We start from the raw sequence: 24,807 nt of genomic DNA, 5'->3' as shown, positions 1-24,807 counted from the left end.
CAGGATTTCCAGAAACAACACAAAAGACTCACTTTCGAGTTTGAAGGGTCAAAGCTGGAGCTTACTATTTCCAAAGTACCATTTTGTGCGCTTTCGGCGGCTTCGCTCGACGAGCCCTCCCTGTTTGCCAATCTTTCCCCCCGATGTAAGCCCATAGTCACTAAATCACGACGTTTCAGCCAAGATGATCTATCCTTTATTAGACAGAGATCTCTCGCCTTCTAGCTGACAGTATCATTGAGCCATGTTCATCTCCCTAGTGGGCTCAAGTCTTCGTTGTTTAAAATCCTCTGAAGCAACACAAGAAACGTCTTTGCATTGATTACTCGCAAACTATTAACCAGTATACCAACCTGGATGCCTACCCACTACTACGCATTGATGACATGGTCAATAACCTTGCCAACTACAAGGTATTTTCAACTTTTGATTTAAAGAGTGCATACCATCAAGTACCGTTAAAGGACTCTGACAAAAAGTATATGGCCTTTGAGGCCAATGGTCGGCTTTACCAGTTTTGTCGCCTTCCATTTGGGGTCACCAATGGAGTGGCCGTCTTTCAACGGGCAATGGATAGCCTAGTCAAACAGGAGAACTTAACGGACACTTTTCCATATCTGGATAATATCACCATTGCTGGTCATGACCAGAAGCATGATGCCAACCTCCAGAAATTTTTTGACGTTCTCCGTCGTCGCAACTTAACCTTAAATGAGTCCAAATCTGTGAAATCAGTACCATCAGTCAACATCCTTGGCTACTGGGTGGGCAACGGTGTCATCAAACTGGATTTGGAGCGACTTCGTCCGCTTCAGGAGCTCCCTCCCCCTACAAATCTCGGCTCTCTTCGTTGGGCACTCGGCATGTTTGCCTATTATGCGAAGTGGATACCCTACTTCTCCGACAAGATCCAGACCCTGCTTCACGCAAAGTCATTTCCATTGGAGGCAACGGCTATTTCAGCTTTCAACCTCCTCAAGCGACAACTGGAAAAAGCCACGCTTCGTTCCATCGATGAAAATCTTCCTTTTGTGGTCGAGTGCGATGCATCGGAGGTGGCGATCTTGGTTACCTTGAATCAAGGTGGTCGATCCGTTGCATTTCTGTCCAGAACTTTGCAGGGTAGCAAGCTCCATTATCCTCCTGTCGAGAAGGAGGCTATGGCTATCATCGAAGCAGTATGTAAATGGAGTCATTTTCTTGCTCGTCGCCATTTCACGCTTATAACCGATCAGCGCTCCGTGGCCTTTATGCTGGATAACTGGAAACGCACTAAGATCAAGAATAACAAAATACAACTCTGGAGGATGGAGTTGGCCGCCTTTGGCTACACCATACAGTATCGACCCGGCAAAGAGAATGTAGCCCCGGATACCCTCACACATGCATTCTGCTCTTCTGTGTCAACTTCGACACTGGCGGATCTTCATACTGACTTATGCCATCCTGGCATTACCTGTATGTTGCACTTTGTGCGATCTAAAAATCTCCCATTTTCTATGGAAGATGTGAAAAGAACATGCTCCACCTGTAGAATTTGTGTGGAATTAAAACCACAATTCTTCCGTCCATTGGATGGCTTGCTCATACATGCTATACAGCCGATGCAGCGACTCAGCATTGACTTTAAAGGGCCATTGCCTTCCTCAACGCGAAACACCTACTTACTTACTATGGTGGATGAATATTCATGCTTTCCCTTTGCTTTCCCCTGTCCCAATATGCTTACTTCCACAGTGATCAAATGCCTCGATCAAGTCTTTTCCCTTTGCGGTATGGCCAATTTCATCCACTCTGATCAGGGTTCCTCCTTCATGTCAAGCGAACTCAAAAGTTAGCTTTCCCAACGGGGAATTGCCACAAGTAAAACGACACTGTATCATCCCATCGGTAACGGACAGGTTGAGAGATACAACGCTATCATTTGGAACGCTGTTCGTCTTGCACTGAGGCCACGCAACCTACCAGACCAGCAGTGGGAAACGGTGCTCCCTGACCTGTTGCATTCCATCAGGTCTCTTCTTTCTACGTCCACCAATGTCACTCCTCATGAGCGATTCTTCAGGTTCCAGCGTCGCTCCACTCATGAGACGTCCCTACCTTCATGGTTGGCAGCTCCCGGCCCCGTGCTGCTCCAAAGATTCGTCCGATCTTCCAAAAACAATCCCCTCATCGACGAGGTGGAACTAACGGACGTTAATCCCATATACGCGCACTTGCGGTACCCTGATGGCCGAGAGTCCACCGTTTCACTCCGAGATCTGTCTCCCTGTCCAACCGGTCCCACAGACTCAACTGATAGAGAGACCCATGGTAATGATGCCGACGCTCTGCGCTCCTTTGAGGATGACGCCCTACCTGGGACATCAAGGGATCTGCCGGCTACTCCACCGGATCAATTCGGGGAGTCGAGCGCTCCCCACAGGATGGCCACCCGAAGCCAGGACGCCAGTCAATCGCCGGCTACCAAACAAGATGAAGCCAGCTCTGTGCCTGTGGGGACCCGCACCCGGAGTCACGATCTCCCCAGTCTTCCGCAGGCCGATCAAGGCGACACGGGCCCTGTCGATCTACCAGTATGGACCAAGCAACCCAGGGACCCAGACATGATCCGGGGAGACGTGCCTTCCAGCCACAAACAAAGATCTAAAAGACTGCGGCTATTCGTGGTCCGTCTAATCCGCTAGAAGGAAGTCGTCGGACGTCCAAATCTTTCAGGCGGGAAGAATGCCATGAATCTCATCATCATGAAGAAATGACTCATGAAATAACACTGGGCGGCCAGCTGGTGGCGCCGTCCAAGGAGTATAAATACTTGGGCGTGGGCCCAGCTTGCCCAGGACGTTTTTGTAACCAGGAACTAGTGATGTAACTAGAATCTCATGGTTGTGAAACAATTGATTAAAGTTTTGTTTTATACTCAACCAAGTGCTTAGTGAGTTTTCTTACGTCAGGGACTAAAAGATGACAAGTCCCCTGGACCAGCTGGCCTGCATCCCACGGTCTTAAAAGAAGTGGCTGCAGAGATAGTGGATTCATTGGTTGCAATATACCAAAATTCCCTGGATACTAGAGAGGTCCCAGCGGATTGGAAAACCACAAATGTAACACCCCTATTTAAGAAAGGAGGGAGACAGAAAGTAGGAAGCTATAGACCAGTTAGCCTAACATCTGTCGTTGGGAAAATGCTGGAGTCCTTCATTAAGGAAGCAGTAGCAGGGCATTTGGAAAATCATAATGCAGTCAAGCAGAGTCAGCATGGTTTTATGAAAGAGAAATCATGTTTAACAAATTTGCTGGAGTTCTTTGAGGAGGTAACGAGCAGGGTGGACAAAGGTGAACCAGTGGATGTGGTGTATTTGGATTTCCAGAAGGCATTCTATAAGGTGCCACATAAAAGGTTACTGCATAAGATAATGCAGAATGTAATGTAGCCAAGTTTGCGGATGATACAAAGATGAGTGGGAAAGCAAGTTGTGCAGAGGATGCAAAGAACCTGCAAAGGGATATAGACAGACTAAGTGAGTGGGCAAACATTTGGCAGATGGAGTATAATGTGGGAAAATGCGAGGTTATACACTTTGGCAGGAAAAATAAAAAAGCAAATTATTATTTAAATGGAGAGAGATTACAAAATGCTACAGTTCAGAGGGACCTGGGGGTCCTTGTGCATGAAACACAAGTTAGCATGCAGGTACAGCAAGTAATCAAAAAGGCAAATGGAATGTTGGCCTTTATTTCAAAGGGGTTGGAGTATAAAAGCAGGGAAGTCCTGCTACAACTGTACAGGGTATTGGTGAGACCGCACCTTGAGTACGGTGTACAGTTTTGGTCTCCTTATTTAAGGAAGGATATATTTGTATTGGAGGCAGTTCTGAGACGATTCACTAGGTTAATTCCAGAGATGAGGGGGTTGACTTATGAGGAAAGGTTGAGCAGGTTGGGCCTATACTCATTGGAATTTAGAAGAATGAGAGGTGATCTTACTGAAACATATAAGATACTGAGGAGGCTCGACAAGGTAGATGCAGAGAGGATGTTTCCCCTCGTGGGGAAATCTAGAACTCGGGGGCATAGTTTCAGAATAAAGGGTTGCCCTTTTAGAACTGAGATGAGGAGGAATTTCTTCTCTCAGAGGGTCGTGAATCTGCGGAATTCTCTGCCCCAGAGAGCTGTGGAGGCTGGGTCATTAAATACATTTAAGGTGGAGCTAGACAGATTTTTGCATGATAAGGGAGTGAAGGGTTATGGGAGTGGGGAAGTGGCTTTGAGCCCAAGATCTGCCATGATCTTATTGAATGGCGGAGCAGGCTCGAGGGGCCAAGTGGCCTATTCCTGCTCCTATTTCTTATGTTCTTATGTAGATTCAGAATGCTGCAAGTCTTTACACAAGTTTCCATCCAGTCTGACCTCATTACCTCTCCCACAATTGACAGATCGCTTCTGTCATCTCTACTGCACCTGCCATTTTTCCATCAGCATGGGTGCACTTTATACTCTCTCACCTTGGTCCTCAGAATCTGACAATGATCAGCCCCAACACCAGCATTACCAGGCACACCAACAGCACCAACAACAACACCAACCTTCTCCGCAATCACCTGATGTTGCACAAGACAGAGAGCATTAGCACCCGACCACATTGCTGCCTGGGACGCCAGGGCTGGCCACACCATGGCCACATTTACTTCACTTGATGCTGCACACCCTGCTTGCCACATGATGCACCACTCGTACCTCCTCCCATCTTTCCTCTTCTAAATTTATCAGCATAACATGCTATTCCCTTCTAGCCTCTAAATGCATCTATACTTTTTACTCCCTGTGGTAGCGAGTTCCGCATTCTCACCACTCTGAGTAAAGAAGTTTCTTCTGAATTCCCTATTGGATTGTTTGGTGATTATCTTATATTGATGGCCTCTAGTTATGCTCTTCCCCACAAGTGGAAACATTCTCCCTATAACCTTTTTATAATATGGTGACCAGAACTGTACGCAGTACTCTAAGTGTGGTCTAACCAAGGTTCGATACAGGTTTAGCATTTCCCTACTTTTCAATTTTAGCCCTCTAGAAATAAACCCTTGTGGCGTACCGATTTGAACGGGTTCGTCGGGCTCTAGGTGCGCCAGCTTGAGCCGGTCGACCGCCACCTTGTCAGTTCTGCCGCCCACTTCGAGGAGGAAGAACTTGTTCCCTGTCTGGAGTACCTTGTAGGGTCCATCGTATGGGGGCCGTAGAGGTCCTCGGTGGGCGTCATGGCGCACGAAAATAAATTTGGCCATGTGCAGGCTAGGTGGTACGCGGGTTGCTGGTTCGCGGTGCCGGCCGGTGGGTACCGGAGCGAACTGTTGTGCTCGGTTGGCGAAAGCGCGGCGTTGTTGGTCAGCCGACCAGGGGGTCGTGGCAGTGGGCAGGAACTCTCCAGGTACGCGCAGCGGCTGGCCGTACACGAGTTCCGCCGCCGAGGCTTGCAGGTCTTCCTTAACCTCGGGGTGGCCGTTCACCGCACCACGGCTTACCACCCCCAAGCCAACGGACTGTGCGAGCGATTCCACAGGTCCATGAAGGCGTCCCTCCGCGCCAGCCTCGAGGACGAGGCTTGGATCGACTGCCTCCCGTGGGTGCTACTCGGCCTACGCTCCGCGGTCAAGGAAGACCTGCAAGCCTCGGCGGCGGAACTCGTGTACGGCCAGCAACGCCGCGCTTTCGCCAACCAAGCACAACAGTTCACTCCGGTACCCACCGGCCGGCACGGCGAACCAGCAACCCGCGTACCACCTAGCCTGCACATGGCCAAATTTGTTTTCATGCGCCATGACGCCCACCGAGGACCTCTATGGCCCCCATACGACGGACCCTACAAGGTACTCCAGACGGGGAACAAGTTCTTCCTCCTCGAAGTGGGCGGCAGAACTGACAAGGTGTCGGTCGACCGGCTCAAGCTGGCGCACCTAGAGCCCGACGACCCCGTTCAAGTGGGCCAACCCCCACCGCGGGGCAGACCGCCTAAGAGCCCGACGCGTCCGACCGCCCCTCTCCCAACACTAACCGCCAAGAGCCATTCCGGCCGTGCCATCAAGCCGCCACGCCGGTTCGTACACTCCCTACTAGCGGATTCTGGGGGGAGCTGTGTGGCGTACCGGTCACAGAACGGACACAATTCGCTTTCCGGTCCGTAGACTATAAATCAGGCATCGTGCCTTTAAGAAGGATCACACCTTTAAGAAACTCAATCTGCAACATAGTTAAGCCCAGAGCGGGGGAGGAGCAGTCGAAGCTGTGCACTCACCAAAGAGAGTTGTACCTTGTGTAGTCTCTGACTCCAGTTTGTGTTCAGCATGCAGCCTCAACAATTAAACCTTTTCTGTTGAACCGCTCCGAGTTCAGTATTTTTTGCTAGGAGTACGTAGACTCCTACACCCTAGTGCTTGGTTTGCTTTTTTATGGCTTTGCTAACCTGTGTCGCAGCTTTTAGTGATTTGTGTATTTGTACTCCGAGATCCCTTTGTTCCTCTACCCCACCTAGACTTGCACCCTCCAAGTAATAAGTGACCGCCCTATTCTTCCTACCACCTATTCTTGGCACGACCCCACACCAAAAACAAAGCATCCCTACAATGCCCAAGCCATTCTTTTCACACGCATCAACAGCTAGTTAACAGGCAGAAAATAGGATTATCCCGTTTTTGCCCTCACAAGTGCGGGCTTCCCGACAGCTGCAAAACCTGCTAGCTCAGTAGAGGGTCTGCGGGGGTCGGGGGTGCAAAAGTGTGGTGTGAAGGTAAGTGATGGGTGCAAGAGTGGAGAGGTGAGTATCTGAGGTAAGTGCAAAGTGTTTTTGAAAGTGTACTTACCTTTGTTTCTTCCTGCAGGCTTCAGTCGGTTTCTATGCGGAGAGTCTCGCACCTCCGTGTTGCAGATGAGAGATGTCAGTTGCATTCTTAGATGCAACAAACATCTAATTTCTGTAAAAGAAAGGTTGATGAGGTCTTGAATGCAAGACCTCATCAAACTGCAGAGATTGTCACTGTTTGACAGCTTCACAGAGCTGTCAAATGATGACAATTCATCTATCAAAAGTTTTTGTGCTCTGCAACCACCTTTCCCTTAATTGGCCTGCTAAGCCCGCTGGATGGCTTAACAAGGTCAATCAAGGGAAAATAGCGTGGGTTGGCCACAACTCGATGGAGGCGGGTCTGAAACCCGACAAGCAGCAGTCCCGCCTACAACACGCCTCCATTCACAAAATCGCCCCCCCCCCCATTGTAGCACGAGGAAGAGATAACGTCCACTTCCACTGGACCATTCTGGTGCATCTGGAACATTCTCAACACTTCACTTGCTCCGACTGTGAAATTCTGGGAATTGTAGGCACAGGTGACAGAGTCATAGCTCTGAATCATAGAATCATAGAATGGTTACAGTACAGAAGGAGGCCATTCGGCCCGTCGAGCCCGTGCCAGCTCTCTGCAACGGCACTTCAGCTAGTCCCACTCCCCCGCCCTTTCCTGTAGCCCTGCAAATTTTTTTCCTTCAGTTACTTAACCAATTCCCTTTTGAAAGCCACAATGGTATCTGCCTCCACCATCCTTTCAGGCAGTGTATTCCAGATCATAACCACTCGCTGCGTAAAAAAGTTTTCCCTCATGTCGCCTTTGGTTCTTCTGCCAGTCTCCTTAAATCTGTGTCCTCTGGTCCTTGACCCTTCCGCCAATGGGAACAGTTTCTCTCTATCTACTCTGTCTAGACCCCTCATGATTTTGAACACCTCTGTTATATTTCCTCTCAACCTTCTCTGCTCTAAGGAGAACAACACCAGCTTGTCTAGTTTATCCACGTAACTGAAGTCCCTCATCCCTGGAGCCATTCTTCTAAATCTTTTCCATACCCTCTCTAAGGCCTTCACATCCTTCCTAAAGTGTGGTGCCCAGAATTGGATACAATACTCCAGTTGAGGCCGAACCAATGTTTTATAAAGGTTCATTATAACTTCCTTGCTTTTGTACTCTATGGGCTCGAATTTCATCGGGCCATTGAGGCAGGATTGGAGGTGTGTGGGGGGTTAAAATCGTGAAATCGGGGGGCACGAACCCATCCTGCCCCCAACCCACCTCCATGCCCGTTTCACAGGAGGTGGGGACCCGACCTGTGCTGGGAGCCACCTCCCTGAGGCGGGAAGGGGATTAGTGCCAATTAGCTGCCTGTTAACAGGTATTTAACAGGCAGTTTTTAGCCTAATCCCTGTTTTTATCCCTGAAGTGTGGGCTTCCCGACGGCTCCAAACCACACCAAGTTAGCGGGGCGGACCGTCGGGCTGAAGGGCTTGGAGGGTTCGAGATGTCCGGTGTTCAGGTGAGTGATGGGTGCATGAGTGCAGAGGTAAGTGGGTTTGGTGTGTGTAAAGTGTTTAAATGAGTTTTACTTACCTTTACTTAATAATGCAGCCTTTCGTCCTTCAGGTCTCGGGCGTCCCTCATCTCACTGGCACAGAAAGCAGAATGGCCGCAAGCTGTCAAAATCTGCAGCCTCTGCTTTCTGTTCTGGAGAGATCTCTAAATCAGCCTGAGAGGAAGGAATTAACTTAGAGTACAGATTGTCAGTGTTTGACAGCTTCAAAGAGCTGTCAAATGCTGATATTTCATCTGTCAAAAGCTCTTGACAGATGAAATGTCAATCTGTGACGTCACCTGTTGCCAGGTGGTCGTTAATTGGCCTGCTGAGCCCGCTGGGTGGGCTCAACAAGGTCAATCAAGTCAAAATCGAGTGGGTTGACCACAACGCAATGGAGGCGGGACTACAACCCCAAAAGTGGGAGTCCCGCCTCCTACACACCTCCATTGATAAAATCCGGCCCATGCCTCTATTTATGAAGCCCAGGATCCCAAAATGCTTTTGTTTAACCGCTTTCTCAACATGCCCTGCCATATTCAATGATTTGTGCACATATACCCCTAATTCACTCTGTTCATGCACCCGCTTTAGAATTGCACCTTTTAGTTTATATTGCCTCTCCTCATTCTTCCTACCAAAATGTGTCACTTTGCACTTTTCTGCGTTAAATTTCATCTGCCATGTGTCCGCCCATTCCACCAGCCTGTCTATGTCCTCTTGAAGTCTACCACTGTCCTCCTCACTGTTCACTATACTTCCAAGTTTTGTGTCATCTGCAAATTTTGAAATTGCGCCCTGTACACCAAAGTCTAAGTCATTAATATATATCAAGAAAAGCAGTGGTCCTAGTACCAACCCCTGGGGAACACCACTGTATACCTTCCTCCAGAAAAACAACCGTTCACCACTACTCTCTGTTCCTGTCACTTAGCCAATTTTGTATCCATGCTGCCACTGTCCCTTTTATTCCATGGGCTTCAAATTTGCTGGCAAGCCTATTATGTGGCACTTTATCAAACGCCATTTGGAAGTCCATGTACACCACATTAACTGCACTGCCCTCATCAACCCTCTCTGTTACCTCATCAAAAAACTCAATCAAGTTAGTTAAACACGATTTGCCTTTAACAGATCCATGCTGGCTTTCCTTAATTAATCCACACTTATCCAAGTGACTGTTAACTTTGTCCAGGATTATCGTTTCTAAAAGCTTCCCCACTACCGAGGATAAACTGACCGGCCTGTAGTTGCTGGGTTTATCTTTACACATTTTTTTGAAGAAATGTTGTAACATTTGCAATTCTCCAGTCCTCTGGCACCACCCCCGTATTCAAGGAGGATTGAAAAATTATGGCCAGTACCTCTGCAAATTCCACCATCCTAGGATGCATCCCATCCGATCCTAGTGACTTATCTACTTTAAGTACAGCCTGCCTTTCTAGTACCTCCTCTTTATCAATTTTTATCCCATCCAGTATTTCAACTACCTCCTCTTTCACCGTGACTTTGGCAGCATCTTCTTCCTTAGTGAAGACAGATGCAATGTACTCATTTGCTACCTCAGCCAGTCCCTCTGCCTCAATGCGTAGGTCTCCATTTTGGTCCCTAATCGGCCCCACCCCTCCTCTTACTATCTCCCATTTACTATTTATATGCCTATAGAAGACTTTTGGATTCCCTTTTATGTTAGCTGCCATTCTATTCTCATACTCTCTCTTTGCCCCTCTTATTTCCTTTTTCACTTCCCCTTTGAACTTTCTATATTCAGTCTGGTTCTCACTTGTATGCTCAACCTGACATCTGTCATACGCCCCCCTTTTTCTGCTTCATCTTACTCTCTATCCCTTTTGTCATCCAGGGAGTTCTGGCTTTGGTTACTCTACCTTTCCCCCTCGTGGGAATGTACCTTGACTGTACCCAAACCATCTCCTCTATAAAGGCAGCCCATTGTTCGATTACAGTTTTGCCTGCCAATCTTTCAGTCCAATTTACCCGGGCCAGATTCATTCTCAACCCACTGAAATTGGCTTTCCTCCAATTAAGTATTTTTACACTAGATTGCTCCCTGTCCTTTTCCATAGCTAATCTAAAACCTTTGATACTGTAATCACTGTTCCCTAAATGTTCCCCTACTGACACTTGCTCTACTTGACCCACCTCATTCTCCAGAACCAGATCTTCCTCATTGGGCCAGATTGTACTGATCAAGAAAGTTCCCCTGAACACACTTCAGAAATTCTTCCCCCTCTCTGCCCTTTACACTATTACTATCCCAGTCTATATTAGGATAGTTGAAGTCCCCCATTATCACTACTCTATATTTCTTGCACCTCTCCATAATTTCCTTGCAAATTTGCTCTTCTATATTCTTACCACTAGTTGGTAGCCTATAGAATACATCTAGTAGTGTAATGGTACCCCTATTGTTTCTAAACTCTAACCAGATAGATTCTGTCCTTGACCCCTCCATGACATCCTGTATTTCCAGCACTGAAATATTCTCCTTAGTCAATACTGCCACCCCACCTCCTTTCTTTCCTTCCCTATCTTTCCTGAACACCTTATATCCAGGACTATTCAGTACCCAAACCTGCCCTTTTTTGAGCCAGGTCTCCATTATCGCCACAACATCATATTCCCATGTATCTATTTGCGCCTGCAGCTCACCAACCTTATTTACCACGCTTCATGCATTTACACACATACACTGTAAACCTGTTTTTGACCTTCTTCTATTCTCTCTTAATTTGACATAAGAACATAAGAAATAGGAGCAAGAGTAGGCCATTTGGCCCCTCGAGCCTGCTCCGCCATTTAATGAGATCATGGCTGATCTGATCTTGGGCTCAGCTCCATGTCCTTGCCCACTCCCCATAACCCTTCACTCCTTTATTGTTCAAAAATCTGTCTATCTCCACCTTAAATATATTCAATGACCCAGCCTCCACAGCTCTCTGGGGCAGAGAATTCCACAGATTTATGACCCTCTGAGAGAAGAAATTCCTCCTCATCTCAGTTTTAAATGGGCGTCCCCTTATTCTGAAACTATGCTCCCTAGTTCTAGATTCCCCCATGAGGGGCAACATCTTCTTTGCATCTACCTTGTCGAGCCCCCTCAGTATCTTATATGTTTCAATAAGATCACCTCTCACTCTTCTAAACTCTAGAGAATATAGGCCTAGCCTAATCACTCTCTCCTTATAGGACAATCCACTCATCACAGGAATCAGTCTGGTGCACCTTTGTTGCACTCCCTCTATGGCAAGTATATCCTTCCTTAGGTAAGGAGACCAAGGGGGGAAAATTCAGTTGGTAGCGCCACCCGTTAGCACCTTAAGAGGGCGCTAAGTGGGGCGCAAACCAACTAGCGCCCGGGCGCAGCGATATCTGCGCCTCTCGCGAAATTGACCGGACATTTTGCGGCGGCGCTAAACAATACCGCCCGATCTCCTGCGCACGCAGATCTTGACGTCATTTGAAAGTGCAACGCCCTTGGGGCGCCCCGGACCGGAAATTCAGTGGCGTCCCCCTCCTTTCCGCCTGGTGCTACCAACGACAGGTTGACTGGAGCGCTTCCCAGTCGCTGTGGGGCTGGGGGGCGCTATTTAAAGGGGGCCTCTTCCTGGCTTTTGTGTGGTAGCCATTTTTGCACTACTCGTTCTGAGAGAGAGAGAGAGAGAGAGAGATTTGCAGAGAGACAAAAGAGAGAAAGAGAGACTTCTGCATTGAGTCAACGCTGTCTGAGGTAGTTTTGGCTTATGACCATAACTTTGCAGGTACTTTGCTTTTTGACCTTCATAACTTTGATTGGCCAGATACTATGGGGGCTGCAATGAATGGGAACATCGTCCTTCTCCATCACATTCGGAGGGCACAGAGACACAGAGAGAGAGTGGCAATCATGGCCAGACGGAGGAGGATTAACAGGCCTCGGTGCACGAGACCTTACCCTCCCAGGGATTTTCGCCAACAGTTCTCCTACATTAATATGTCTGAGGAGCAGTGTTTGCGAAGGCTGCGATTCAGCAAGGAGGTGGTCACTGAGCTGTGCCATCTGCTTCAGCCAGATCTGCAGCCTCAACTGAGGAGCAGGACGTCTCTGTCGGTGGCAGTGAAGATAACAGTGGCTCTCAACTTTTATGCCACCGGCTCATTTCAATCAGCTACTGGGGACATCGCCAATATCTCCCAGTTCGCGGTGCATTGCTGCATCCGTCAGTTAACAAATGCCCTCTTTAAAAGGAGACGAGAGTACATCTCTTTCCCCATGACCCTGGACAAGCAGCAAGAATGCGCAACGGGCTTTGCTAGGATAGCGGGCTTCCCCATGGTGCAGGGTGCCATTGACTGCACGCATGTGGCTTTGCGGGCGCCACAAGAGAATGCCGAGGAGTTCCGCAACCGGAAGGGCTTCCATTCCTTAAACGACCAGTTGTTCTGTGACCACAGACAGCTGATACTCGCTGTCAATGCCCACTTTCCAGGCAGCAGCCACGATGCTTTCATCCTGCGCCAGACTTCCGTGGCAGACCTTTTCCAGGCACCGCATCATCCAGGAGGTTGGCTTCTTGGAGACAAGGGATATCCTCTGTGTACCTGGCTGATGACACCGCTCCATTCACCCAGCACCCCTGCTGAGCTACGATACAATGAGAGCCATCAAGCTACCAGGAACATCGTTGAGCACACAATCGGCGTGCTCAAGCAACGGTTCCGCTGTCTGGACCATTCTGGAGGAGTCCTGCAGTGCTCGCCTGAGCGAGTCTCCCACTTCGTTGTTGTGTGCTGCATGCTGCATAACCTGGCAATCCTCAGGACCCAGCCAATACCAGCAGACATTGGAGCACCAGCGGAGGAGGAGGAGGAGGAGGAGGAGGAGGAAGAAGATGAGGAGGATGATCATCAGCAGCACCAAGGCGGGAGGGAGGCACAAAGTGGAAGGGCCGTCCGTCAAAGGCTCATAGCAAGTCGCTTCTAGGCCCCCTCTGAGGGAATGGCTTCTGCCATTCAAACAACCTGAATGAAACCATTCCGCAACCCCTAAGCCGGTCAAGGCAACAATGAGTGCAAAGACCAACCATACACATTTTGAATACAGACACTTCTTTATTTCACAAACTGTGCCTCATTTCCGCATGACAAAGTAATAGAATGAAACACAAAAAAAAATCATTCACATAACTGGCTCTCACAACCTGGAGACAATGTCCAAAACAGTAACAAAAATTTGACCACAAACCTCAGCCTTCAATAAAACAATGAAAGACATTTTGCCACACCTCCTACTTTTTGCCCTTCGAGGGTGATCTGCTTCCCTTGAGAAATTGCCCCCTTCCCACCCTGCAGCTCCTCCGTAATGGGACCCCAGTGGCTGGAGCAAGGCTGGGAGAAGGCTGCTGAGTGTCAGAAACTGAGACTGCAGATGCCCTTGAGGGATGGCCTGGACCAGCTCTGGGCCTGGAGGGCCTGTCTGCTGACTGCTCCAACTCTGCATGGGCGGCAGCAGTCTGTCCTACAGGTGGTGGCAACTGCAGGAATGCTGTCATCTTGAGAGAGGACAGCAACTCCCTGCTCGACCGACACACTGGCACTCCCACAGGGCAGCACTTCAGCATTCGGAGCAATCTGATGGAGCACAGATTGCTGGCCTGCTGCGGCGCGTTGAGAGCCCTGGGGAAATCTGCCCGATCCAGCGAGGGTGGCAGTAGTCAGCATTCGCGTGGCCTCAATCTGCGTCTGCATGAGGCCAGTCACTGACTGCATTGCAGCACTTAGCATTTGCGTGGCAGCCACCTGTGCTACAGCGAAGTGCTCCACACTCCTAGCCAGTGATTCAATGGATTCAGGCATCCTTGCCACTGCAGCCATGAGCTCAGTGTGCCTTTGCTCTGCCTGGGCACTCATTTCAGTGAGGACCCGCTCCTCGTCTGCGTCCAGTGCAGCAGGACTCGAGGCCAGCTCTGATGAAGGGTCCCAGACCTGAAATGTTAACTCTATTTCTCTCTCTATGGATGCTGCCTGGCCTGCTGAGTATTTCCAGCATTTTCTGTTGTTATTTCGAGGCCATAACCTCCCTCTGGGGAGAAGGCCCCCGAGCTTCCCTAACCCCCTCGCGTTGCTGCAGCCCGTTGGGCCCCGGAGCTTCACCCTCATCAGACCATTCCCCCCCGCTCCACTCCAGGGAAGTCGTGTCCCCAGTATGGGCATGGGCTGCCTCGATAGAGGGTGGTGCTGATGGTCCGGCTTCCTCTTCCTCCTTGCCTTCAGCTTCACTCTCACTGGCAGCTTGAGGGCCCGTCTCCTCACCTGGTGAATCCCTATCTGAAAGCAGGGAGGTACAAGAGTGGCTTTAACGTGAGGACAGGATGGCAGCAAGGGAGGCATGAGTGCAGCGATTTAGTGATTTGGGTTGAAAGTGTCAAAGGCTGCTGTTATGAAGAACAAGTGGAAGGAGAGAGGACAAGAAGGACCATTGCTGTCCAGAACGGGGTCAGCATCTCCAGTGGCAACGGGACCAATCACCCGGCTTGCCACAATCCTGCGGACACGCTGCTCAAGATCGCTGAGGGCTTGAAGGTGAGGCCGACCTCCACCGGTCCGTTGCTGCTGCCTCCTATTATGAGACAGCTTGCAAGAAAAAGGACAGCGTCTGAGTAAATATGCAGCCATGATCTTGCCTGAAATGCCTCTCATGGTTGAATAGCCCTTACTGTATGCAGCCTGATCTTGCCTGAAATGCCTCCCATGGTTCAATAGCCCTTACTGTATGCAAAGTGTGGAATGTGCGTGTGTGTTTGATGAAAGGGCCATATGTGTTGGATGAGTGTTGGGCATTGGGGCTTTCAAGACCCTCTGGCCATAAAGTGAGGTTGAGATGGAGGGATGAAGAGGTTTTGAAAAAAAGGCATTCACCCTGACGACACGAGTGAGGTCGTTGAACTTTTTCCTACATTGGAGATGGGTCCTAGGCACCATGCTGCTTGAGGACATTCTCTGAGCCACCTCCCTCCACACTTTCCTGTACTCGCTTGGCAAAGGCCTCCTGCCACTCTCTGGGTACAGAATGGATCTTCTGCGCTCCACCCCGCGAACCAGGGCCTCCAAAGCCCGCTCGCAGAAGCGCTGTGCTCGCTCCCTGGCCCTTTCCATAGTGTCTGGCTGCTAGATTTAGCCACGGGTCTGCCCAGGCCAAGATTCAAGGCTCCACTGAGCAGGGTGTGGCTGCAGAGCAAGATCGACCCTCCCCTTTAAGAACTGACCGGCGCCAGTGTGTCTGTGTTCAATCGCTATCTGACAGCACCAGCGCTGCGCCCGCCTTCTGAGATAGCGCCTCGCTCCTCAGCCTTAGCGCCTTAAGAGAGGTGTGTAGCACCTGATTTAGCGCCCCAATCACCTCCAGGGGCGATAAAAGCCAAGTTTGCTGTCGGAGGCGATAATTAGCGCCAAGCGCTAATCTTTGCGCCCGGCCGATAATTGCGCCCCAAATGGGGCGATACCGAATTTCTCCCCCCAAAACTGTACACAATACTCCAGGTGTGGTTAATGATAGGCCTGTAAGACAAAATCAGTTTTGTTCAAACCTCAGTTACCCCATGACATCAGCATACCTACTAACACATTAGTTAACATATTGATGGGTTTGTAATATTTATCTATCAATTATATACTAAATTTGGTATGCGGGGCATGAGTTTTATCTAAAACCTTCATGGGAGCCTTGCTGCTATGGGGATACCAATTACACTGCTCGTAGTATCAGTTATGCCTACAGCTGATATGATGATAAGAGTTTTCAGTATTAAGGATGTCATAACTTGCCTGTCACAGATTCACCCAGCCTGCTGCTCCATGGTGTAGGGGGTGACTGTACGTCTTAAATTTAACATTTTTAAATTTAAAGTCTTTTTCTACATGGTAAAGCTAAGTTCAAGTAGTAAAATAATTTTAGTGAATTGTTCTGCATTTCTAGACTTGGCTGTCGCTACCTTCACTGCTTTCTGTCCTAATGTATGCCTTTCTGTCAGACCCACATGCATCTAATTGGACCAAGAAAACTGGCTGAAATGCTCAGCCAATGTTGAAATCTAAATGCAGCTTTAATTGCAAAGTGACGCTAAAAGTGGTTGCTAGCCTCATTGATAGCCACCCCCGCTCCTGCCCCTGCTGCCACTAAGACCTGGCATTGATTCCGCCCACTTTACCTCTGAGTTCAGAAGATTGAGGGGTAATCTAATCAAGGTGTTTAAAATGATAAAGAGATTTGATAAGGTAGATTCTGAGAAACTATTACCTCTGGTGGGAGAATACACAACAAGAGCGCATAATCTTAAAATTAGAGCTAGGCCATTTCGGACTGAAATCAGGAAGCACTTTTTCACACTAAGGGTAGTAGAAATCTGGAACTCTTTCTATCAAAGCTGGGTCAATTGACATTTTCAATACTGAAATTGCTCGATTTTTGTTAGGTAAAGGTATCAAGGGATAGGGATCAAAGGCAGGTAAATCGAGTTGAGGTACAGAACAATTTTAACATCTTTATTCAATACCATGTTTATTCTATACACTTGCTATTAAAAACCTGTGTGCAACATCACAAGGATCAACTAGTTGTATATTAAATTCAGCATGTGGGGTGTGGCTTGTTTTGCACACTTTGTTCAAAAATAATAAATTGCAGGACAACGGAGTAGTACAGTTTAAATTCTTTTATGAAGCATCAGGTCTGATGATCTCAAACATACAGCACAGTGTGCAAGATGGAGTTAGGACCTCTTACAGATGCCTGCAGGCCAATGACAACTCAGCATGTGATCACATGTGGAATTATAATAGGTAGTCCTTACAGATGCCTGCAGGCCAACGATAACTCAATATGCAAATGTTACATCCCATTTCTTTTAAAGAAAAATGTTATGCATTACTTTTAAACCTTTCTTCTACCTAATGTTCTCGGTAGCATAAACATATAAGTAAACTCAACATTTAACTACCACTGAAAACATCTCAACGTTTCAATAACGATGTACTTTTTTTTTAGGGCAGCGATCCGCCTACACCCTTTGACAGTTCACAAGTCAAGGATAACTCTAGGCTTGACCTCTCATCCCGACCTTGTGTGGTATGGAACTGAGCATGCTCCTGAATTGGTCAACAAATCAGTTTCAGGTTTAGGTTCAGGTAAGTATGATGTGTTTTGTGTATTGCTCTGTTCATCACACTCTGTTGAACTGATCATCTCGTCGGAATGACGGTGTTGTTCCTTGGTGTTCAGGAGGTGCCTGCGATTGTGGCGGTACACCTGTCCTTCTGTGTGTGTATGTGCGTCTATGAGAGAGAAAAGATAATGGCCTAGAAATTCAGTTGGTTGCGCCAGCCGTTAGCGCCTTAAGAGAAGTGAATTTCGGGCGCTATGCGTGTAGTGTCCGGGCGCAGCGCGATCTGCGCCTCGCCCCAAATTAAGTACACATTTAGCGCCGGCGCAAAGTTTAGCGCGCGCTCACCTGCGCGCGCAGAAAATGACGTCATATCCTCGTGCAACGCCCTTTGCGCGCCCCGATCCAGAACTTCAGTGGGACCGCCCCATTGTGCGGCCGGCGGCCCGCACGCTTGTTTAGTGGAACGCAACAGAGCCGACGCGGGACCCGGGGAGCGTAAATTAAAGGGCACTTACCCTGCACTATAAAGGGCAGCCATTTTGCAGCAAACACTCTTGTGCAACGGATTTCTGGAGTGAGACCAAGGAAGACAGCTTTCTGGTTTGGGCCCACACTAGCTCAGGTATTTTTGGCTTCAGGCCAGAGCGTTGCAAGTGGCCTCTTGTATATTTGACTGTTTGGCAGCATATTATGGGGGCTGCATGGGGTGCCAACGCTGAGTTTCAGCGTCATGTCCGTAGGGCTCGCAGACGCGGTGTGAGAGGGGCAGCCCTGGCTAGACGCAGAGGGGGCAACAGGCGTCGGCAACATAGGCCTTACCCAGTCAGGGCATACCGCCAGCAGCGCACCTACCTCAACATGAGTGGCGCGAGATGTGTAAAAAGGCTAAGATTCCGAAAGGAGGTGGTTGCAGAGATCTGCCATCTGCTTCGCAGAGATCTGCGTCCAAAGCTCAGGAGCAGGACGTCTCTGTTGGTGGAGGCGAAGGTGACGGTGGCCTTGAACTTCTATGCCACCGGCTCCTTCCAATCCGCTGCTGGGGACATAGCTAACATATCCCAGTTCGCCGTGCATTGCTGCATCCGCCAGGTGACCGATGCCCTTTTCAGAAGGAGACGCCAATTCATCTCCTTCCCCATGGCCCTGGAGAGGCAGCATCAGCGTGCACTGGGATTTGCAAGATTCACGGCCTTCCCCTTGGTGCAGGGCGCCATTGACTGTACGCATGTGGCTTTGTGGGCACCTGTGGAGCATGCCGAGGATTACCGCAACCGGAAGGGCTACCATTCCCTCAATGTGCAGCTGGTGTGTGACCACAAGCAGCGCATCCTAGCTGTCAATGCCCGCTTTCCAGGCAGCAGCCACGATGCCTTTATCCTGCGGCAGACAACTGTGCGTGGCATGTTCGAGGCACAGCCTCCCCCAAGAGGATGGCTTCTCGGGGACAAAGGCTATCCTTTGTGCACCTGGCTCATGACCCCGCTCCGCGCGCCCAGGACCCCTGCTGAAGAGGCATACAACGAGAGTCATCAAGCGAGCAGGAACATAATCGAACAAACAATTGGCGTCCTCAAGCAGCGGTTCCGCTGCCTGGATCGTTCCGGCGGATCTCTGCAGTATTCCCCGGAACGAGTGTCCCAATTCGTCGTTGTTTGCTGCATGCTGCACAACCTGGCTCTCCGCAGGACTCAGGCACTGCCACCTCACGCCTTGTGGCCATGAAGGAACATGAACGCAGCCGCTCCGCAAGCCCTCAGCCGGCGAAGGCAACAAACACTTACAGCAACAAACATGGACACTCTCTGAATAAAGAGAAATCTTTATTTTAGATCAATGAAACCCCTTCACACATGAAACCCAGAAACATTAAACGGCCCCAAAAAACAGTACATCAAATGACTCACTCCCACAACCTGGGGAGGAATAACTGAACATCCCCAGAAACAAAACAACCATCCCCAAAAGAAACATAGGCATCGCCATATAAAATAACACTTGGCCACACCGTTTACTTCTTGGGCCGCGAGGGCGAGACCTTGTCGAGCCTTTTGGGGCCCCTGCCCGGCCTGCTGCTCCTCCGCAAGCTCTGCCCAGTGGCTGCTGCGAGGCTGGGGAAAGGCTCCTGAGGGTTAGATGTCCTTCCGGCAGATGCCCTTGGGGGGCGGCCTAGACGGGGTTTGCCCCTCGAGGGGCCGGCTGGTGATTGGCGCAGCTGTGCCTGGCCAACATCATTCGCAGCCGCTTGCCGTTGAGGCGCCACTGGGGGAGTGGCGGTGACGGCTGGAGGAATGTGTGCAATCTGGCGGATAGTCGGCCCTGGCTGGTGATGTGCCACTCTGGCACTCGCACGGGCCCGCACTGCAGCATGCGCACCAATCTGCCGAAGGGCAGCCCGCTGTGCTGCTGCAGCGCGGCGGGTGTCCAGGCGATGCCTGGCTGATGCAGCGCGTGTGGCAGCAGTCAGTGCCCCTGTTGCCCTGGTCTGCGACCGCAACAGAGCAGCCACTGTCTGGACGGCATCACTGATCAGCCGGCCACTCGCGGCATGTGAGGCCCCGAACTCGCGCACACTACTAGCCAGGGACTCGATGGCCTCAGGCATCCGTGCCACTACCCCCATCAGCTCGGTGTGCCGGCGATCCGAATCCTGGGCCATTTGATCGAGGTGGCGCACCTCCTCTGAGTTGAAGGTGGCCGGACTGGAGTCTGGACTCTCCCGCTGGGGAGCAGGGGGCAGAGCTGGCCGACCCTTGCCACGTTGCCGGCGGTGACTGGGCCCAGCAACTGCACTCCCCTCCGATCCTTCCCCCCTCTGGGGGGAAGGCCGCGGACCAACCACAGCCCTCCTGGGTTGCTGGACGCCACTGGTCCCAGCAGCTCCACTCCCCTCCGACACTTCCTCCAGGCTCTCCTCCAGGGAAGACGTGTCCACTACTTCGGCATCTGCAGCCGCACCTGACTGCTGCCCTGATGGTCCGCCTTCCTGTTCCTCCTCCTCCTCCTCCTCGGAGGGGCTGCCACTGGCAGCTTCAGGGTGCTCCTCATCGCCAGCTGAAAGCAGGAAGGCACAAGAGTAGCTTTAGAGTGAGGAGAGGGCGTCAGCGAGGGAGGCATGACTGGTGGCATTCAGCGCATTGGTCGGACAATGGCAAAGGAGGTAGATCGGATGCGCAAGTGCGACGAGAGAGGTCCAAAAGGTGATGTCCATACCATTGTGGCCCAGAAGAGGGTCGGCATCTCCACAGGCGACGGGCCCAATCACCCGGTGTCCCATGAGGTGACTCACGTGCTCCTCCAGGGGAGTGAGCTCCTGGATCTGAGGGTGGCCTCCCCCGGTCTGCTCCTGGTGCCCTCGGTTGTTGGCAAGTTTTGCCTGCAAGAGAAAGGACGGCCTGTAAGTACGGTGTGTAGCCCTGATGTGGTGTGCACTGCCTCCCATGGTGGAATAGCTTGGCCAGTGTGTAGCCCTGATGTGGTGTGCGCTGCCTCCCATGGTGGAATAGCTTGGCCAGTGTGTAGCCCTGATGTGGTGTGCGCTGCCTCCCATGGTGGAATAGCTTGGCCAGTGTGTAGCCCTGATGTGGTGTGCGTTGCCTCCCATGGTGGAATAGCTTGGCCAGTGTGTAGCCCTGATGTGGTGTGCACTGCCTCCCATGGTGTAAAGTGCAGAATGTGCAATTGATGTTCATGACTGTCCCATAGCTGCTGGCTGAGGGCTGGCCATTAGGGCTTTCAGGTCCCTTTGCCCATCATGTCAGGTGTACATGCAAGGATGAGGAGGAGACTGGAAAGGGTACTCACCCTGACAATCCTGGTCAGGTCATTAAACTTCTTCCGGCATTGGACATTGCCCCCGGGGGCATCGCCGGTGGCCGACACCCAGCGGGCGACCTCCCTCCAGGCTTTCCTATAGACGCTGGTTGGAGGCTTCCTGCCAGTGTCCGGGAACAAGATGTGCTGTCTCTTCTCCAAGGCCCTCACCATCACCTTCAAGTCATGGGCTGAGAAGCGCAGGGCACGCTCACGGGCCTTCTGTACCGTTGCCATGGCTCCTTCTGATCACCAGCAGTGTTCAGGCCTAGCTGGAAGGCTGCAGTGTGCAGGCCGTTGCAGCACAGCAAGTCGACCCTTCCCCCTTTAAGAGCTGGCCGGCGCCACGGTGTCTGCTGTCAATCAAGAAATGACCGCACCTGCGCTGCACCCGGCCTCGGCGCTATCCCTCTGCACCGCCGGCTTAGCGCCTAAAGATAGGCGTGCAACGCCAGTTTTAGCGCTCAAGCAACCTCTTAGGGCGAAGCTACTGAATATCGGCGAAGTGCCATCGACTTTGCGCCGGGCGCAAACTTTAGTGCCCGCCCGACTTTACCGCCCCAAAAGTGGCTATACTGAATTTCTAGGCCAACATGTTCATTTTACACATCTGTTCTATAAACTTAAAAAAAGTTCATTAAGTTAACAGGAGAGAGAGGTTAAAAAGAGAGAAGGATGGGTCAGAGAAAGAAAGAGAGAGAGAGGTTAAGAAAGTGTGTATGTTCTTGATTTCCTTTTACTTCAGTTACCAAAAAAGATAAATTTTGAAGTCAACTTAATGGCCCGGATTTTGCGATCAGCGGCAAATGCATGACGCCAGCCATTCGTTAAACTTACACTTACTCACAGACTTTCTATGGGCTTTTGCACTGGGACTTGCAGTGATTAGAGATCCATTTCAGCGTGGCACCCTCTACAGGGGATTTGGGACCTGTGTGAACAGGGCAAGGAACAATGTATCTCCATCACCAATGAAATTAAATAATTCTTAATGAGGCACGTAGAGTCTGAACCAGGAAGTGTAAGTTAGAATATTTAATTCAATGTCAAATCATATACATAAAGCAAAATAGAAAAAAGAAAGACTTACATTTATATAGAGCCACCGAAGCACTCTTTTGGCGCATAGTCACTGTTGCAATGTCGGAAGAGGGTAAGAAAGATGGGATTAGGAGAGAGAGATAAAAGAGGACAGAAAGAAAAAGTAAAAAAAATTAATTTAAAACTCCAACAATAATTTAAATCTGAAGGAATGTGACTCCACACTTGTAAAAGTTAATTTTCAGTGCCAGAGAGGTTGTTTGGCAGTAATTAAGACTTACCACGCTGTTAAAAATCCACTTGCACTAGAATGGACAAGTTGTAATTTTTTTGGGCGGGTTTAGTGGATGTCTAGTGGGTAAGTACAGCAACTTCACACATTCCATGTCTTTCACTTGGACAGAAACTTCCTGATTTCCGTGTTTAACTGTGCATGTGCGGTCACTGGAAGTTGCTGTCCAATTTATTCTTTAATAACGGTGAGCACTGATAGCATCACTGTTATTTTTACCACAAAATCCAAGCCATTATCTCCACCTAATTATCTACACCTGACCAATTCTAACTGCTTACAACTGTGAGACAGGGATTCTAATTTCTAACAACTATGAGACAGAGGGACGGAGAGAGACTGAGAAAGCCACAAGTAGAGAAAAAGGCAGACTGGCAGGTTAGAATCTTTACCTTGGAGTCAGGTCAGGTGTGTGCGGGCCATGTAACGGGTTGGCATCCTGAAGATTTGAACAGCGCATTCTGCAGTGTGCATTTCAATCAATGGCATGAATTAAAAGAGTCATGCAGGTTTCCCGGACCAATTAAATGGAGCGGGTCTGATGACGACACCAATGACTCGTTTTCAGCACGGATATTTAAAAAAGGTTGCTGTGGAGTGTTGAAGGTGATTTCCAGAGCTCAAAATTGCTGAATAACATTGACAATTTTGTGGGTCATGTAGACACAAAGGCAGAGGGTGGCCCCAAGATTCCCAGATGCCTCCCTGGAAGTGCTGGTCCAGGGAGTAAGAGCATGCAGGGAGGTCCTCTTCCCTGCGGATGACAGAAAAAGACCAGCAAAAAACACAAAGAGGGCATTGCTAGACATCGCAGAGGAGGTCAGCAGCAGGGATGTGGTGAGGAGAATGTGGATCCAGTGCTGCAACAGATTCAATGATCTCATGAGATCAGGAAAGGTGAGTGCAACGCCACACTCACCTACATCCTGATGTGCCTGTCCCCACATCCCCATCACTCTGCCTTCCCAATCCTGCACATCACTCCTCACGCCAACCTACCTTGCAGGTCCACCCATCCCTCTCTGTCTCTGTACATACTCACATCCCCACCTGACTAACCACCACTGACACTCACCCTCAGCCTGATGTACTCATAGCAAGTAACACCACAGAAGGAGGCCATTTGGCAATGTCACGCCACTCCCTCATAGTCACCCTCTACAGATGTAGTCCTCCATTTCTTACACTCATTCCATCACTCCCACTCAAAGTTCTCTTCTTTCCCTCCTTGCAGGAGAAGAGAGCTCACAACAGGGAGAGGCAGAGAACCGGAGGTGGCCCTCCAGTCTTCACAAATTTGACTCCAGCAGAGGAGGAGACCCTAGAAATCTCTAGAGTTGCAGAGCTGCTGGCGGTGGGAGATGGAGAGGGGAGACCTCCCAGTAACCTGGTAACAGAATTAAATCTCATACAGCCACATGGCATACAACAGTCACTCATATGGTGACTGATGTCAGCAGCCAGTGAAATGTCATCATGTGCATAATGGTAACGTTTCCCATGTTTTTCATAAGACTTCCAACTCATCTCTTTACTCTCCCACAGGTCCATCAAGTGCCCCCCCACCCCCACTGTCCAGCCGGAGGAGGAAGACGACTCCTCAGAGGAATCTCCATTCTCTGGAGGTGCACCGTCAACAGACCAATGCGCAGCCAGCACCTTCGGTGGGTCCCACGCGAGATAGAGTAGTGTTGTCACCTGCTGTCTCTCACTTCACAAGTGAGCAAGAGCAGATGGTGTTGACAGGGACAGCAGTGGAGACTCCTCACCGGAGGGTGCAGGACACTCCAAGCTCTGCTGAGCTGCATGCAGATGCTGAGCCTCTGGGACCATCGAGAAAGAGGCTGATCTTGGAGGGGCAGCAAGAATTGCATGAGGCTCTGGCATCTTTTGGAGCCGCGATATCTGCAAATGTGCAGAGAATGGAGGAGTCCATCTCCAACATGAGCACCACCATCTCGCAGGCAATGGTGACGATGATGTGCTGTTCCATGTAAAGGATGGCCACCTGCATGGATCAGCAAAAGCGCCAGTCACATGAGCACATGCTAGCTGTGGACAACAGATTGCAGACACTCATTGACCTCATCTCGAGGTATATTAGCGTAGGCTTGGGCA

The sequence above is a fragment of the Somniosus microcephalus genome, chromosome 15 (genome assembly GCF_052327205.1).
Source record: "Somniosus microcephalus isolate GS21.2 chromosome 15, FLI_Smic_1.0, whole genome shotgun sequence".
Classification (NCBI taxonomy): Eukaryota; Metazoa; Chordata; class Chondrichthyes; order Squaliformes; family Somniosidae; genus Somniosus; species Somniosus microcephalus.
This window is presented reverse-complemented; position numbering follows the sequence as displayed.